Below are 16,107 nucleotides of genomic sequence, written 5' to 3'. Positions count from 1 at the left end.
ACTAATAAAAGTGTTATCGTATGAAATCATACTTTTGCCGCATTTTTTGGGGGGGACAGGTAGGGAAGTGTGCAAGTTAGTTCATCGATGACTCTGTAGATGGCAGACTTACACATGCTTCTTCGGTTTGCCGTGGTGGTGAGAAGCATGTGCCGCTCGCTGCTGCCGCCTGTTGTAGAAACCTGGAAGTATCTCTGATGTCACATCCGTAAACAACTTCACAGCTGATCAAGACGCAATTATAGCGGACGAAAACTTTCATCTTGAAATAAGTCAGCAAGCATTGTGGTTTCTTCATTGATCTAGCTTAACTCGTAAGGTAAGTTCAGTTGTTTTCTGTACATTATTATGCTACGTGATTCCCTTTGTTAACAAGAAATGTGCATTGTGTTTTCATTCCATTGTTATTCAATCCTTTGTCTTCTTCTGCTGTTGTCTGAGCTAATCTTGTTTTTAGTCGTGTCAAATGTAAATACGAATATCTAATATGCATTCCGACTGTAGATACTTATTACTATACCTTAATTTAAGAACTATTTGATGTGTGTATTCCTACTAGAATTATGTTACTCTTTCTGTACTATTGCTAAACTTTTTAACTTTTTGCCACTGTTTACATACGAGACAAATCAGTAATGCATGTTTGGTAATTTAATATTTCAGTCAGTACTTAGGGTTGAAAGAAAGCGGGGGATTTCATGTCATAAACTTAGATAAACTTGTGAAATAGTAAAGTTGCAAGAGCTGTTAAAATCTTATTCTTGTTGTTTCGGAGCATTTTTCATGGTGACTTGTGCAAGAATATCGAATCGGAAAGAATTCACGTGAATTTTATTCTAAGTATGAGGAATGAACACGGGTAGGTCTTGAATTGTGGAGATCCGTGGGAAAATATCGAGTATTGACAAAGTGATATGTAGGGCTATTCTGTAACACTGGGCTAAATTGATATCAATAGCTATTCTCTCTAGAGAACAGTAAAGACCTGCATCAGCTTATAGCTGGGGATTTAAAGAGCAACTCAGTGTATTACGTCATTAGTTCGAAGGGGAGGGGACCAGCTGTGTCGGCGTCGCTTTTCCAAGCCACGCTCGGCGCAAGCCAAGCCAAGCTTCTCTGGCAAGTTCGCAGCCTTCCTTCAAGGTCAAAGTCCGTACCCTGGTTACGCTAGGGTAGATAGCGCGTATCTTTTGGCCCATTTTTTTTCTTTTTTTTTTTTTTTTAAGAAAAACGCATTCTGCATCTGTCTTTCGCATCTCTGATTCCATATTAAGTTTCCGTTTTCTTTTGTGGACTCGTGATATTGTCCGGTTGTAGTGTGTAGTCCCGTCAGTCACGGGTCCCTGGTTCGAATCCTGGTTCAGATATGGATGTAGTTAAGAACTTGGATTAAATTATTTATACTTAATTGTTTTTATAATTCATGTATATATTTACGTTTTATCTTATGTTATAATATTATTCGCGTCCCTTTGTGTTCGTTCATGCATTTATTTCATTGTTCATCCTCATCGTCGCGACTATCCTGAGGAGGCAAAAAAATCGAGTTAAAATAACTAGAATACAACTACTACAAATACTTACGCGTTCGTCTTGTGCTTATATTTTTCTTCATTCAGTGGAAAATTAGCATTTTTGTATGAAAATGAAATTTTGGACCACACTGTGGAAATGACAGATTTATATGTGTGAAAATACCAAAGTACTCGATACGTTTTGTCAGGTTTGGAGACAGAAATGATTGCTTTGCTTTTGTTTTACTTCGCTTTATTGCCACTTTTGGTTAATCGCAAAGATGAGGATAAATGATTATAAGATGAATTGATAAAGGAAATAATAATCACTACCCATATGGGAAGGATGCTACGACGCCAAGTGGCCCGGGTTCGAATCCCGGCCTGGACATATGGGTGTTCTTTATGAGTATCCCTTCATCAATTTAATCATATCATCACTCATCCTCATCGTCGCGATTAGCCAAAAGTTGCAGAAGTTGTTTTTCAAATTCTTTATTTGCGTGGGCGAGGTTCAGCCTGAGGCTGTTCTGCCACATAACCCATGTCATCGATTACATTAAAATTTACATTTCTTGTATATAGTTACAATATCAATAACAGTACATAATATAAATATAAGATTTAGCTACAGAATGCTACTATTGATCAAATAATTCTAATAAATGTTACGCGAATAAAATGATACAAAAAGTGGTGAAAAGACATCAAAATAAAAATAAAATGAGAATGAAAAAGAAGATATAGACAAAATACATCATAAACACACAAGTTAACACAAGGGCGCCCGCAGGAGGGGGCCAGTGGGGACACTGGCCCCCCTGAGATTTCTGGATAGAGTTAATGTAATTCGAATACTGAAATTATAGTGATATATTACAACAAAATGTATTATTTTCTGTCACAGGAAGTAAGTTACATTAACTTTTATTATTATTATTATTATTTAAAGTAGGGTTACATTTAAGCTTACAGTCTATTTTACATTGATTATAATCAATAGATAATTATCTAACTATAAAAAACTGCTTTTTGTCCTAAATGAATAGATATTTTAAGTTTACAGTTATGCAAATTGTAGATATACAAAATATGGAAATTACAAATGTATGTAATTTTTTTTAAAAAAAACATTTGTATTAGTATTAGTAGTAGTAATGAATAGATGTATTGATGAAATTATCGACAGGAAACATTCAATAACATTTTGAAATGTATTGGATAATGTATTAGATCGGTGCGATATGCCTTTTGGCTGAGTTCAGAGCAAAATAAAATCTTTCACGTAAGATCTTTGATTTTACCTGCGATTATATCACTTAACACATGAATGTAATTTTAATATTTATAAGAATTATGCAATTTTTCTCCACTTCTCGGTTCGTTGAAATTGAGATTTTGTAATTTAATATTTGCCTAAAACTTACGAAAATTTTCTGCCACCGGAGGGGTTTGAACCTACGACCACCAGGTTGACAATCCTTAACGTTAACCACTAACCTACAAGCTTTCGCTCCTGAAAGCAGGTAGAAGGAGTTGCCCAATGTGAAATGTAGATGCAACTCTCCTCCTACATGTGATATTCAAAGAATACTTGTTTTTAACAAAGCAAACGAAGGTAGTACGAATCGGCGAAAACATTTAATGGGGAACTGAACACGATGAAAACTTTTCAGTCGATACTTTTGGAGGTATCTTTGCATTGAACTCGAGTGGGAAAATGGGTAAAATTAGTGTGTCCTGAATAGTTATTTCATTAACATTTGTCAATGTTTTTGAAGCAGTACACAATTATCGTTAGATTATCATAATTCACGATCTTATACATGAAAATATCCCTTTGAACGTGTGTCAATTCGTTTTTCTTATATATATAAAATCCAGATGCAGAACAATGTAACGGCCTTACTATGCTATTTGTAATAGATGATAAGAAACAAAGAAAAGGTAACAATTGAAAAGTGTAAAAGTGAGAACAAGTGTGAATGGTGGGGGATACCTCCGGGTAGGGGGTATTTCCTTTAAGAAAAAAATGGTGGTTATCGTTATGGATTGTCATCCTGATGGTCGTAGGTTCAAACCCCTCCGGTGGCAGAACTTTTCTTAAGTTTTAGACATATCCCATTGTGTTCATTGTCCACGCCTTGTGAAACGGAATGATTCAGTTTGGAATTAACGATGGGGGGAGGGTAAATATTAAAATACAAAATCCCCATTTCAACGAACCTAGAAGTGGGGAGAAATTGGATAATTATTATAAACACGAAAATTACATTCATGTTTTTAGTGGTATAATCGCAGGTAAAATCAAAGATCTTACGTGGAAGATTTTATCTTGCTCTGAACTCAGCCAAAAGGCATTTCGCACCGATCTAATACATTATCCAATACATTTCAAAATGTTATTGAATGTTTCATGTCGATAACTTCATCAATACAGCTATTCTTGACGCCGAGACGATATTTTCTCTTCTCTCCTCTCCTCTCGTCTCCAGTCCCCGTTATTGCCTTGTAATCAAGGGGTCCCGGGTTCGATACCCGGTGGAGGCACAAGTGGTTCGGATCCCACTTTAAACTGTAGGTCCAGTCCCGATTAGCCTTACTGTGCATAAAGTGGACTTAAAACAGCAAATCAAACCAATCGTCTCCAGTCTCTTCTGTTCTTCTCTCCACTCCTTCTCCTCTGCTTTTATCTCATATCACCTTCCCTACTTTTCTCGCATCTTGTCTCCATCCCACTCTTCGCCACTTCTCTTATCTCCTCTCCTGTCTTAGATTTCCGACTCCACTCCACTACTCTCCTCTTCTTTTCGTTCTTCTCTTTTTCTCTCTTTTACTCTACTCACAACTCCCCTCTTCTCGTCTCCTCCTCTCCTCTCATCTCCTCTCTAAACTTATCTTCTCTCATATCGTTTTCCTCCTCGTATCTCCGCTTGCCCCATTTTCCTCATCTCTCCTCGAATCTTGTACCTTTCTCCTCATCACGTCTCTTATCCACTTCTGTCCTCTATTTCTTCCCTCCTTTAGTTTTCCTCTTCCCCTTTCTCTCTTCTCCTGTCTCTTGTCCCCTCTTTTCTTTGTGTAGACTCATCAGCAATGAAGTACTAGAAAATCGATTTTCTTTGTTTCAGAAAGTATTTTTCATTTGCAACAAATGTAATACTGATATTTCTTAGATTTATTTATTTCACGTATTCCATAAATATATATTGTGCATATGGCAACCCTGAAATTGAGCCTAACTCTACACGCAACCCACCAAACCCTTGTGTAAATTGAGTTCACTAGTTTAAAATGTCGTTGTCCTAAAACTTTTGAGAGACACTGTACATAAGGTGTAAGATAGTGCGGGGACAAAAGTGGAAGAAAGTTGGGGGCAACTGCCCCCTTCGCCGCCACTGTACGGGCATGATATAAATCTTCCAACAACCAGATCCATAGAAACAACTTCGTGACAGAATGTGATCTGCCTCAATTGGACTGTCGTGAATGTCGACCCGTTGTGGCTTTGTTGCAAGAACAGATCTCTGCCAATGACCTCACAATGCTTGGGCAGCGTGCACTCCGGCCCTGCATGTTACACGAAATAAAAATAATATAGAGTTGATGTCCTATCGCAATCTTTGTGAACCTGCATTTTTTTACTTCCAAATCCGAGATAGTACACGATAGTTACACTATTATAAACTTTATAGTGTATTAAAGTATGGAGGTACAAATAAGGTACTCGTATTTTTTTTCCAGGGGGGAGCAAATAAGGCATATTTTCCCGCATTATAGTGTTGTCGCTCAAGAACGGTTGCTTCAATTTGAAGTTATCATGTTCATGCAATAATTAACATATATTATTGTGTCTGAAATGGAATTGTATGTGTGAAATATATAATTTTTCGTTGACTTCCATTTTCCTCAGTGCGTGTCCCCCTTCCAGACGTCCATGATAGTGCATACACACAAATATGTGTATGTTCTCGATCTGAGATTTTATAAATCTGTGAAGCTATTTGACATTTAAATTAGATACGTTTCATTTAACCTTCTATCACAACGTTATCTAGTATTGATTTGATTTGGATTTTGTTTCCAATTTTTATTTAGTGTCGATAATTAGGGCTCGAAAGTCGATGACCTAAAAAATCTCAAAATAGGCTATGACCAACAAAATAATGACCTTAAAATTATTAAAAAATGACCTAAAAATAATTTCCGCCCTTAAAATGAAAGCTTCATTTTTCATAAATTACAAGAGACTAGTTGAATAATTTGATTAAATCTGTCGTTTGGTGATTTAAACTATTGAAGCAAAGGGGGAAAAAAGCAATTAAGTGCTAATCTAGTTTTTAAACTCATATTTTTACTTCATTTCATGCTAGCAAATGCATTTAAAACTCATGAAACAACTGGGCAGGAGAGAAAAGATTAAAGATGCAATAAAAACGGCAAAAAATACTGAGAAACCAAAGAAGGCCGGAAAATGCGAAATGAAAACGATGTTTTCTGGTTCAAAGTAATGTTAAATTTACTACTGTAAGGTTTAGCATTGTGTTCAATGCCAAGAAAGAAATATGATTTGTCATCAACTCCCTAGCCCTAATAATAATAATAATAATAATAATATAAGGTAATTGTCGATACGATACCATTTTGTAAACTAATCTCTTCAAAAAAGTTTTGCATTTGTTACAATGTAACAGTCCAGTAAGTTGTTAAACTTTATAATAAAAACGTTTTGCATTTGTTACAATGTAACAGTCCAGTAAGTTGTTAAACTTTATAATAAAAACGTTTTGCATTTGTTACAATGTAACAGTCCAGTAAGTTGTTAAACTTTATAATAAAAACGTTTTGCATTTGTTACAATGTAACAGTCCAGTAAGTTGTTAAACTTTATAATAAAAACGTTTTGCATTTGTTACAATGTAACAGTCCAGTAAGTTGTTAAACTTTATAATAAAAACGTTTTGCATTTGTTACAATGTAACAGTCCAGTAAGTTGTTAAACTTTATAATAAAAACGTTTTGCATTTGTTACAATGTAACAGTCCAGTAAGTTGTTAAACTTTATAATAAAAACGTTTTGCATTTGTTACAATGTAACAGTCCAGTAAGTTGTTAAACTTTATAATAAAAACGTTTTGCATTTGTTACAATGTAACAGTCCAGTAAGTTGTTAAACTTTATAATAAAAACGTTTTGCATTTGTTACAATGTAACAGTTGACACGTTATTTGGTCAAAAGAACATGATTTAACTGATTTAACTACCAGAGCAAATAATCAATTCACATGAAAGACTCGAAAGCATACACGGGATGCCTCTCAGGTTATGGGGTAATATCTCTCTTCATTGTTCAAACCAAATAAAAGTCAAAGTTAATTTTGCACTAAGAAAAAGGAAGTCTATTTTACTTCTTTGCAACTAAATACTTATATGCCTAACATATAATCCATTCACTCAAAGAAATTAAACTTCTAATAATTCAACTTGATCACTCCATTCCAAAAAACCGAGCCCGAACTTCCGAACTTCAAAGTCAGGACAAAACACAATCTTAATTGCCATGGCAACAGCTCTTAACAAGATAAGTACATCCAGGTTAGTCACTATCCTGACATTATCAGTGATTCGTAAATTACCATAAATATTAGTGCAATGGGAAAGGACGTGTCACAGTCCAGTAAGTTGTTAACCTTTATAATAAAAACGTTTTACATTTGTTACAATGTAACAGTTCAGTAAGTTGTTAATCTTTATAATAACTAGCTGATTTCCCTGCGTTGCCCGGGTATTTATTTATCCCAATCTTGTATTAGACAGGAAAATAATGAATTCTAACTATGGTGTAAAATGTAACTAATTTTATTTACAGGTATTTGAAAGTATAAGTAGAGTATTCAAATTATAAAGTAAAATCCTTTACAAATTCACAATACTATTTAATTTAACTCAAAACCTGATTATAAACAACATTTTTAGTTTCACTTTCAGGAGCAAGAATAAAAAAAAATCTTTGGTGAACCCACCCTTGAGCAAGCAACATAAAGTTGTCCGTTGGGGAAACATGGTGATCTTAAATCCACTCCCTGTGACTTGTTGGTCGTGATCGAGAAAGCAAGTCTCTCTCTGTCTCTCTCTCTCTCTTAAATGTCATCGTGAATGTCACCAATTAGCTTAGCGACTCCGAAAACTATGGATTCCACTAACATGGGTCGTTTTCTATTATTTTTACATGTCACCCCTTCCCATCCCCACCCCTAGGGATGCCAGGGGTGTCTTGCCCCCACAGTATTTCTTTCCAGATTGTAAGTCATATGTGTACCAAATTTGGTTGAAATTGCTCCAGGCGTACGAGAGTTATGCCGGAACAAACATACGTACTACATCCAATGCGCATGAACTTTCATTTGAGGCAACGTTTCAAAATGCAATATGATTTGCAATCAGCACCAAACGGGTTGTTTCAAAAGGCTAAGATAAACACGCAAGGAAAGAGAGAAAGTAATTACATGGTGCTCGTGATTTCCAGTCTAAAAGTTTGATGTTCATCCGACCGGAACGCGCTTTACTTTCTGGAGCAACAGGAAGAAAATAAAACAATGTAGGTCGGTTGTGTCGGCTTGGAAAATGAGAGTTTTGTATTTATTTTTTTGTATACTCCATGCATGTCAGGGAAGCCTGCTGAGGAAAATAATTCGTAGCTGAATCATCGGGTTAGGCAGAGAGAAATGATGGTAAGTCGGGTGCTGAAAGAAATCGAACAAAGGGGAAACGTAATTCTGGCACAGGAGTACTTGCTCGCGTGTGCCAAGAGTAGCAGATCCATAGGCATCTGAATTAATCAGATTGGTGTAGAATATTGGGCTCGTTCTCTCTTAGGTACCACAGTCCTTGCTGAGTCTTGGTTTTGTTCAATCTTCTTCTCCTCAAGACTCCATATTCCTCTGAGTGTGTGTGCGAGATTCTCTTTCCCTCTATTTTTCTCTTCTTTTTTCTTTCTCTATCATGCTTCTCGTTCTCTCTGTCTCTCTCTTTTCTCTTTTTCTGTTCAACCTCCCTCTCTTTCTTTCTAGGCCTCCCCGATGGCGCAGTGGTAGCGTCGTCGCCTTGTTGTCAAGGGGTCCCGGGTTCGATACCCGGTGGAGGCACATGGCACAGTGGTTCGGATCCCACTTTAAACCGTAGGTCCAGTCCCGATTAGCCTTACTGTGCATAAAGTGGACTTAAAACACCAACTCAAACCAACTCTTTCTTTCTATTTCTGTTTATTTAATTCATTCTCTCTCTGTGTGTTCTTTCTCTTTCTATCTCCTCAATCTTTTTCTCTGTTTATTTTCTCTTCCTCCCTTTCTGTTTATCTCAATGTTTCTTCCTGTGTGTTTCTCTTTCCCTTACTTTCCTCTCTCTTTCTATATTTCTTAATCTTTGTTTTCACTTTTTCTTTTCCATCTCCCACACACTCTCTTTCCTTCTTTCTCTCTCTCCCACTCTCTCTCTCTCTCTCTCTCTCAGTAGTTATGGTACCGCCTTGAGGTCGATAAATCAATTGATTGGAAAAGATCGATCAAAGATCAATTGATGACGCAGAAGTTTTTTTTTCGTCATAAAAGGGGCGGGGCTTATTTTGTAAGGATGAATTTGATTGGTCGTGACGTCATAAATGGGCGGGGCTTATTTTGTAAGGAGCGTTTTGATTGGTTGGAGGAGGGAATTCGGGTTTTTCCCGCGGGAGTTTCCGGTGCCTGAAAACAGATGGCGTTGATGAGTCAGAAAGTCTGGGGTGGGGAGGAGGAAAAGTACGCGGTGACGGTTGGTTTTCTCGGAATTGGAGTACGTGTTTTTCGGGGTCTGAAAACAGATGGCGTTGATGAGTCAGAAAGTCTGGGTTGGGAAGGAGGAAAAGTATTCGACGCGGTGACGGTGGGTTTTCTCGTAATTGGAGTACGTGTTTCCGGTGTCTGAAAACAGATGGCGTTGATGAGTCAGAAAGTCTGGGTTGGGAGGAGGAAAAGTAGGCGACGCGGTGACGGTTGGTTTTCTGGTAATTGGAGTACGTGTTTCCGGTGTCTGAAAACAGATGGCGTTGATGAGTCAGAATATGTGTTTTTGTGGGAGTCGCGTGACTGTTTGTGACGTCACAAAATGGAAGTCACGTGACCAGATTATATTATTAAATTATTATTAATATAAATATCAGTATTATTATTATTATGAATTGTTTTAATTTCTGTGACGCCATTTTGGTTGTGTTATGTTATTTTGGTGTGTGACGTCATATATAAATCGGAGTACGTGTTTCCGGTGTTTGAAAACAGATGGCGTTGATGAGTCTGAAATTCTCGGATTATTATTATTATTATTATTATTAATATTATGAATTGTTTTAATTTCTGTGACGCCATTCTGTTTTTGTTATGTTATTTTGGTGTGTGACGTCATATATAAATCGGAGTACGTGTTTCCGGTGTTTGAAAACAGATGGCGTTGATGAATCTGAAATTCTCGGATTATTATTATTATTATTATGAAATGTTTTAATTTCTGTGATGCCATTTTGTTTTTGTTACGCTATTTTGGCGTGTGACGTCATATATAAATTGGAGTACGTGTTTCCGGTGTTCTAAAACAGATGGCGTTGATGAGTCTGAAATTCTCGGAATTGGGTACGTGTATCCGGTGTTTGAGGAGAGATGGCGTTGATGAGTCATTCTGGGAAATTCCCCAGTTTTCGTCCTGTAGTCAAAATGTAAGAATTAAAACGCTTTTCAGGCTCTGAAAAGCATAATAATTCAACATTTTCCTGAAGATTATCTCTGGTTTGCTTTGGGGAGAAAAAGAGTTTGAAATTAGTATTAGCATTGAACGCGAATTTTTCGAAAAACCCAGTTTTCGTCATAGTCGAAATGTAAGAATTAAAACGCGAAGCCGCTTTTGGAGTTCTTATTTCGTCGAATAAAATGTAGCATAATACTGATGGACCCCCTGTACATGGTGTTCTTAAAATGAAAACAAATATTGGTAGTATGTATTGTAAATTGAGTAAAACGTGTAAGTTTTTCTGAATTTTGAAACTTTTATTTCGTCGAATAAAATACAGCATAATACTTATAGAGCGTCCTGTACATGGTGTTCTTAAAATGAGAATAGCCGGCCCTAATTGAACTAGAGTGAAAGGCAATTGTAGATTCGGAATCTGTACGTCAAGACCTTTCCATGTAAGAATTAAAACGCGAAGCCGCTTTTGGAGTTCTTATTTCGTCGAATAAAATGTAGCATAATACTAATGGACCCCCTGTAGGTACATGGTGTTCTTAAAATGAAAACAAATATTGGTAGTATGTATTGTAAATTGAGTAAAATGTGTACGTTTTTCTGAATTTTGAAACTTTTATTTCGTCGAAGTTCGCGAGATGGTGATATTTTTTCCGGGTTGTTAATGTATGAGAGCAGATGGTGTGTGAGTGTTATATAATTCTTGAAACTGTTGCGTGATATGTGTGGCGTGTTTGTTGGGATGGGGTGGATGGAATGGTAATGTGTCTGGTGATTAAGAAGAGGTTATGACATCATCATACTGCTAAAGAAAAGGAGAATAAAAGTCTGCTAGCATATAATGGAGGAAGAACAGCAAAAAAAGAGAAAAAAGGAGTCGGAGAGTTTAGATGTAAAGAAACTAAAGAGAGCAAAACGAGTAGGTTTCGCGGAAGAAGTGACTGTGTATAGTGTACCAGGACAGGAAGAAGATAGGAGAGGCACGTGGGCGTTGGACGGTTTGCGGGAAGGTATGCGAGCAATGTATATCGATGACGTAGATCGGAAGGGAAGTATATAAAGGCTTAGTGGATTGCGAAGTTACCAGAATCATCATCGCAGTTGTCGAAGCATTAGTTCTTTCTGTCACCTGGAAGAGAGAACTTCGTTGTCTGCAGACTTACCTTGCATCGACGCAAAAAACTATCGCCTTTGTCCGAGCAGGTATTGAGTGAAGCAACTGAAAGGTGAGTATGGGTGTGGTATCGTGGCTGACGAAACTGGTGAGTGTCTTGATCTGTAGGAAGTCCTCCGATCAACCACCGCAGATGGAGTCAGCAGTTAGTTACCGACGCCCGTTACCGACACCTCCACAATCACCGATATTGTCAGGATCGTCTAACAAAACGGGAGAAGGGAAAGCGAATGTAGAAGTTCCTGAATATCTGACGGAACAGCAAGTTCGGGCAAGGTGGGGGGCGAGAAACTATGAAAAGCATCAATATGAGGAAATTAAAAATGGCGGAATAGACAATATCGGTGGCGGTGCGAGGAAACGGCAACGTAGAGTTAACATTAATCCTTTGTACAAGTATGCGGAGCGCTTTCCCAGCCCGACAACGTGTCTTGCATATCCGGCAACAGTTTCCGCATTGAAAAAAACAATAGATCACAAAAAAAGAATTTCGGCGAGTATAAATTCTAAATTGTTGATATTCGATATCCCTGTGAGATACAGGGAATCCCTTTTGGTTACATTTTATAATAGAAATATGCCCGATGAGTGTGCGATGCAGTGCAATGATCACGGGTTCCCGATCGACGTGTACTGCATCAACGATCGGAAAAGCGGATTATGCGAGACACGTTTCCGGTTTGAGAGGGCACCTGTTTACGGTCATCTACCTTTTCGTTCTTGGAGTAACAGGGTAGCAGGTAATATAGCTGCAGACGGATATCGTGCAGGACCTTTTATTGTAGCGTCGGGAATCGCACCACTGGAATGTCTGTGTATGGAGACGGAATCGGAATTAAATTCCGAACATGTAGATGTGACGCATCTGCATGCGTCTCCATACTGTCTGGCAAAAAAGTACATTATGATGGCAGACGAGAGGCACCGCATGGACACAAGGAATTTAGAATTGGTATTATATGAGAACCTCGACGAGCTGTTGGACGTGGAAATTCCCGAGTTGTACCGGGTAGGGTGTCACAAAAAGTATATGGTTGTCGGTAGCAATGACGTGGCGGCACTGATGCACGAATTCCGTAAAACATATACGGAATCCATGCTGAAGATGGTGGAAATCATGCAGTGGTTCAGGTGCGATATGAAATTGTATGATAAATTGGGTGAGACACTAGACATAAAAGGTTCTGCATTAGATGTGAAAGAGATGGCGGAATTTTCCGACCATCCCTCATGCCATCCGGAACTCAGACAGAAATATTTGTTTCTTTCAGGTATTGGTAAGCTAGAGGACCAATTCGAGAATCGGAGTCCCCACAGAGAGTTTCCTCAAATACTTGCTGAAACAGATACATCAGAAGTGGAAGAAGCAGAATAAAAGGTGAGAAAAGAAAAATATTACCTGTATTTAGATGTTTATTGTTACTCTACATCAACCTCCTCGTCAGCGATATCGATGACGGGCGGCGTAAAAGCTGCAACCAAAGCAGCGGCTTCCGCACCGATATCGATGACGGGAGGTGAAACAGGAGAGGCCGGCGGAGATGAAGCCTTGGGGGCAGGGGCAGGGGGCGGTGGAGTAGCGGCAGCAGGGACCTGCGGAGCGGCAGGGCCTGGCTGAGGTGCAGCAGCAGGGGGCGGCGGAGGTGCTGCGACAGGGACCGGAGGGATCAGGGTGACACGACCTTCCCTGATCGCTGTGAGAAGGGGCTCCGGCAGAACCCTCACGAAATTCGCCGTGTGAACATCAGAGGCATGTCGGAACCTGCAAAACAATGTAGAAAAAATACTATAGTATATATATATATATGTCTGAAAATTAAAAATTAGTACAAATGGTTTTCATAGATGGTCATTATCTGAAAAACTGTAAAATTAGTACAGAATAGATATAATCGAGAAAAATAATCACCTTCCCAGGATAGCGGTAACCTCCGCATCCAGATCCCGTTCCGCCTGACTTCGCCGGGTCAGGAATCCATCATGCTCCCTGTACAGCCCGGCGAAGACCTCCGTCATACGGGCCGCAACCTCAGCCATTATGCGATGGTTTGCGGCGCGATGCTCCTCGCCAAACGCTTCCGATGTCTGGTGGAAACGATGGAGTGCCGCCTGTAGATTTTCGCTTTCCACCTGCATCCCCGCACTCGCCATGTAGTTGACATATCCCTCGTATAGATCGAGGCTTCGGTTCTGAAACAAAAATGTATAACTGTAACCGCAGTTTGCGTGCAATATAAATCTAACAAAAAAACTGTATATATTTTCAGATGTCGACACTTCCCCTAGGATTCAGTTTGGTGTATGGAGATATCAAGGAGACGACAACAGGTCCAACAGAACGAAGGAACTTATGGAGCAAAACGAATGCAAGACAGGTTGAAAAACACATCTGCAATTATGTGAATTTTTGCGAAGAAAACGGACTGGCGGAAGAGTTATTGATAAAATTAGAAGAGACATGTAAAGATATTGAGGTATCGCTGGACTGTTTGGTAAAAATATTTACTTACATTGTTGACAAGAAACGAGATGCGCCAGTGTTTGGCGATTTTATAGAAAATGTACAGAAAGCGCAATATGTACCTTCCCATCTATCTTTAAGAATATGTTTTGAATTAATGGAGCTGTTTAAAGGTGTGAGAAATGAGAAGGGTGAAAATAAGAAGATGGGAGAAACAGGGGAAGATATGCATGAAAGAATGATGGAAATGTTGAAGAAAAGGAAACTTAACGAGTAACTAACACATACTAATACACTAATATCTAACACTGACTAATATGTTATATCTATAGAAATGTATGTAGGACATATTGCGGACATTTATGTAAAAGCATCTCGTGACAATTGATTGATTAGATGTGTTAAGTCCACTTTATGCATAGTAAGGTTAATCGGGACTGAACCTACAGTTTAAAGTAGGATCCGGACCACTTGTGCCTCCATCAGGTATCGAACCCGGGACCCTTACATCTTGTAATAATTCTGCAGATGTTCACTGTGTTGATAAACGGACATCTGTATGTAACCGTTGTTGTAAAATGAAACCTGTGATGTTTCTGTAGATGATATAAATCATGAAATGTGACAAAAAATGTGTAAAATATCTGATAACCTGTGAGCTGAAATAAAACATCTGTTTGTATATGTAAAAAACGTGTAATGTTTCTATAGAATTTCGGTGTGTTAATAAAAGACTTTGTCCAGAACGATGTTGTTTTTGTATATAAATAGTAATGTATTAGAATACCAAAGACACAGGATACAAACCCTAAAATTTGATGAAAAATACCACGAAGTTTTGAAAGTAGTGGGGTACCAGTACCCAGAGGCCCCCCATGCTCTACAAATACCATCCTGACTTTATGCATAGTAAGGTTAATCGGGACAGAACCTACACTTTAAAATAGGATCGGAACCGCTTATATCTCCATAGGGTATCGAACCCGGGGTCCTTGATTGCAAGACGACTACACTACCACTGCACCATTGGAGAGGTTTAGTTCTGAATGTCTATTTAGCACTTATTCCATTTTTACAAATCTTCCCCACGGGTAAAATTTAACAGGGGGACACCAGTACCCAGAGGGGGAAACCCCCCCATGCTCTACAAATACCATCCTGACTTTATGCACAGTAAGGCTAATCGGGACTGAACGTACATTTTAAAATAGAATCGGAACCGCTTATATCTCCATAGGGTATCGAACCCGGGGTCCTTGATTACAAGACGACTACACTACCACTGCACCATCGGAGAGGTTTGGTTCTGAATGTCTATTTTGCACTTATTCCATTTTTACAAATCAGTCAGAAGACATAGAGTAAAATGCAAAAAGGTACTTACAATACGGAAGACTTCTTGAGCTCCGTCCATTACGATGTGGAGATGAAGAGGAGATGAACTGAGAGAAAGAATGCTGCAGAAGGAATATATCCACTTCCTTATAGAGACGCACATCTGGAATCATTTTTGCGACGTACTTTAAAAGTCTGGATATGAGATCACGGCGTTTTTGTGTGAGGCACAACAGTTCCTTGATGGGTTCTGCAGGAGTTTTTTGATGATTGTCACAGGACTTCCTTGTTCCGTGTCGACTCAAGTTCTTCAACGAGGAACGAGTGATACCTCTTAAATGAATATAACGTAAAATGTGAAATGTCCGACGGATTGAACTAATGTTTGAAATCCGTTTATGCACCGTGGGTAATTGGTACAGAAATATACAAGGGTGTGGTATAAGTCGTCCTATGTATTGATTGAGTGACGGATTGAACTGATGTTTGAAACCTGTTTTACGCACCGAGGATGAACCGTTTAATGCACCAAAATTGACCGATACAGAAATATACGAGAATATGGTATATTTTTTGAAAACTTAAAATCGCTGTATCTCGGCACCTAATTGAGCTAGGAGGATGGTTGATAGCTTGTTGGACTCGGAGCAAAGTCCTCTTTCCGATGAACCAGGTCTAGGTCTAGGACCGGTGGTTTCCTACTTTTTTTATTTTCAATCGTACACCCCCTTCCGACCACTCTACTGAAAGATCTCGACGTGCAGATTACGAATATGTAATCGGAGTTGCTCTACGTCAATTAGGGGAGGAGTTAGAGCGATTGTAAAATTTCGTTTTTTTTTCACGGTTTTCCC

General features: G+C 38.6%; 1 protein-coding gene across 1 annotated transcript in view; it reads left to right on the top strand.

The window, feature by feature from the left end:
- The first annotated feature begins 213 nt into the window (after positions 1–213).
- LOC145993769 (T-complex protein 11-like protein 1) overlaps positions 214–16,107 on the top strand; it is a 111,844-nt gene continuing 95,950 nt past the window's right edge. The window contains exon 1 of the mRNA XM_083129539.1: positions 214–319. The gene's annotated coding sequence lies outside the window, so the exon portion shown is untranslated. The remainder of the gene's footprint in view (positions 320–16,107) is intronic.

This window comes from Lepisma saccharinum, chromosome 10 (genome assembly GCF_977018435.1).
Source record: "Lepisma saccharinum chromosome 10, izLepSacc3.1, whole genome shotgun sequence".
Taxonomy (NCBI): domain Eukaryota; kingdom Metazoa; phylum Arthropoda; class Insecta; order Zygentoma; family Lepismatidae; genus Lepisma; species Lepisma saccharinum.
The sequence above is the reverse complement of the archived record's forward strand: the minus strand, read 5'-3'. Positions and strand labels throughout refer to the sequence as shown.